Source organism: Penaeus chinensis, chromosome 3 (genome assembly GCF_019202785.1).
Source record: "Penaeus chinensis breed Huanghai No. 1 chromosome 3, ASM1920278v2, whole genome shotgun sequence".
In the NCBI taxonomy this organism is placed as follows: Eukaryota; Metazoa; Arthropoda; class Malacostraca; order Decapoda; family Penaeidae; genus Penaeus; species Penaeus chinensis.
In genome coordinates, this window is record NC_061821.1 from 37,967,022 (window position 1) to 37,970,081 (window position 3,060).

The 3,060-nt window shown below is 39.8% G+C and overlaps 1 protein-coding gene across 3 annotated transcripts in view; it reads right to left on the reverse strand.

Annotated features, from left to right (window-relative positions):
* Positions 1-1,876: 1,876 nt before the first annotated feature.
* LOC125045110 (slowpoke-binding protein-like) overlaps positions 1,877-3,060 on the reverse strand; it is a 110,479-nt gene continuing 109,295 nt past the window's right edge. For all 3 annotated transcript variants that reach the window (XM_047642240.1, XM_047642232.1, XM_047642223.1), the window contains one exon: positions 1,877-3,060. This exon is cut by the window's right edge and continues 1,207 nt beyond it. The gene's annotated coding sequence lies outside the window, so the exon portion shown is untranslated.

Genomic DNA, 3,060 nt, shown 5'->3' on the forward strand with positions numbered 1-3,060 from the left:
CCAGAAATCATCATATAGTATTGTACGTTACGTCTGTATAATATAATCGTGCTGTTTTTTCAGATTTACTGAACAGCAATGATATAATGAAAAAAAATGCTTTATTAGTACACACCGCATTAGGTCCTTGGATTTATTCGACTGTTTTTTTTTTACAAATGCTACAATATTTAAGGAACTGTCCAGGAAGTGAATGGAAAACTTTATTCATTATGTACATCTCAAAATAACACAATACCCTGTATGAATAAATTATTCACAAAAGTTAACAGAGACATAAGCATGCTGCATACATATTTCTGAAGGCATGAAACAGGTTATGCCAAACCGTGTATTTTCTACATAAAAAGATATTCTTTTTCTTTAGCACAAGGTCGAGAATAAATCACGATAGCAAAAAGTAGAGTGAATCTATGAGATCAGGGGCTTTGAGATCTGCCCTTATTGCCATATTGTGTACAAAAATATACTCTTCACATGGAACAGGATTTGGCATAACTAGTACGAGCCGGACACCGCAGCATCACAAAGCATCATCGCCCACGGCAGTGTGAGTGCCACTCTCGCCCTCACGCCAGCAACAGCAGCAACTTATATTCATTTCTCTTACAACCGCCGGTGCCTAAGAATGGTCCCTCAACTTGCGAGTGAACTCTGCAATGTTGAGAATGCATCAGTGGTGGCCAACGCTGGATGATAAAGACTGGCATGTGCAACAGGCAAGTGGCTGGGAATCCGTCACTAAGGGTTGAGGTCTCATGATATTTTCACTTTACACTCTGATATGGACATTCTTAGGCATTAGGAGCTTAACAGATATGGCTGAATTCAGCAGTAATGCAAAAGGTGGAAGATTGGAAATAAGATGATATTCTACAAAATATGCTGGTAACGATTATAGTATTTCAGCAATGTACTCATGACTGTGTATATCACACATGCGGAAATGTATATGACTGTTTTTAAAGTGCGAGAGTGTCTGTGTGCGTATATGTCTGTGTGCAGATATGTATGCCCTTGGGTGTGTCTAGGCTCTTGCATGTGCAATGCGTGTTCATGCGTGTGTGCATACTTTATGCCTTCGTGTCCATGCGGGTAGATGTTTGACTTTTGTGGATGAGCCTACATATGCACACATATACGTGCCTATGTATGTATGCGTAAATATGTATGTATGTGTATAGGAATACGTTGCAAGCAGTATTTTGATTTCAAGACCAAGATTTAAGCTTCCACCTCAGATAAGAAAAGTTTACACAGATCTTTTCTCTAAGCATTCATTATCTACCAAATACTTTCCCATACTTATAATAAACCACCTTATTCAGTGGCACAAAGTTTAGTACTTTAGATGATATTCAGCGCGATATTTAAGTAGATAAACATCTGTCTTGCCTCTTGTATATGTTCCCTTTTCTCTCTTTTTTTGCCTAGTACATTATTGCCATTACTGATTATGTCTAAGTTTGAATTTACGTGTGACGAAGTATTTCACGGGGGACGCAGAAAACTCTCTCAGGGAAGTGCACTGGATGTCATTTTCTTTTGAGTTTGTTTGCACGAAAATGCCGAGAAAAAGACTGGAAGTGTTATCATAAGAATTAAAACGCGTGTATTCTAGAATGCGAAAATAGTAATAGTAATGGTGATATAGTATGAAAATAGCAATAATGATATATAAGTATATATATATATATATATATATGTGTGTGTGTGTGTGTGTGTGTGTGTGTGTGTGTGTGTGTGTGTGTGTGTGTGTGTGTGTGTGTCTGTGCTTGCATATGTGTGTGTACGTGTATATGTGTGTCTATATGTATGTGTGTGTGTGTGTGTGTGTGTGTGTGTGTGTGTGTGTGTGTGTGTGTGTGTGTGTGTGTGTGTGTGTGTGTGTGTGTACATATGTACATATACATATGTGTATGTGTACATATGGTTGTGATTGATTGGGTGAAAATATTACTATTTGACAACTGGAAGAAGTAACTTTACATTTTACGTAATTTCGACATCTTTGGGGTCTCCTAAGCTTAAGGATCTGCCTCTCACATCCAGAGAATACTAAGTAACCTGTAATTTCCAGACTATTCTTAATTTCAATTGTTATTCTAGATTCTAATGGACATTTAGGCTCTACAAGCTTAACACGAAACAGTTGCATAGTGATTTGACGAAAATTTTGAGCTAGAGTGTAATGCTGAACTACAATGAAACGGGTACAAGACATGGCAGATAAGAGATCCAGGGAGATCTTGCAACTGAAGCTCAGATGGTTGACAGATGGTGGCTGGAGCTCGTGCAGCGGAGCGCCACATCACAGATGGTTAGTCTCCGGGAATTCTTGTCCAAATAAACTATGTTTGGAATTACCGTTCGTGGAAATACTGAGACCTATGAAAGGGAACTGATGGTTCGATGGGAGTTCCTTTATATATGACGAAGGGGTAAGGGATGGGGAGGGGGAGGGGGAGGGGGAGGGAAAGGGGTTGAGGGTGGGGGGAAAGGAAAGTTTGGGAGGAAGGGCAGAGGGATGGGTCGGGAGCAGGGTAGGGAGAAGGTACGGGAGGGGGGAAGGGGAGTGGAAGGGAGAGGGGGATGGGGTCTGTGTCTGAGCTCGAGGGAAACCTCAGATCAACTTGCCTCTTGATAAAATAGAAGAGAATGAGGGGAAAACGCAAAAAAAAAAAAAAAAGAAAAAAAAAAAGAATGAAAGAGAAAATCTCAGATGGTACAAGTCTAGTGATTGCTTTGAGTCAGAGAGTGAATACAGATCATCCTTCGTTTTATGCTGATGTTTTAAATGACCACTCCCTGGCCATGCGTTGAGTTGCTGGACTGAAATGACAACGGAAGGTTGTGTCGTGGAGCCTGTGGACCCTGAGTGAGAAGATACTTTGGCAAAACACTATGAAGGGTCTATATATATATGTATATATTTGTTTATCCATCTTCCCGTTCCTACATCAGAGCAAAAGAGAATGGAATACATCGCGGCCAAATCAATTTCTAATTGTATCTAATTTACATAATAGTGAGAAAAGAAAGGGCATAGAATGAGAGAAA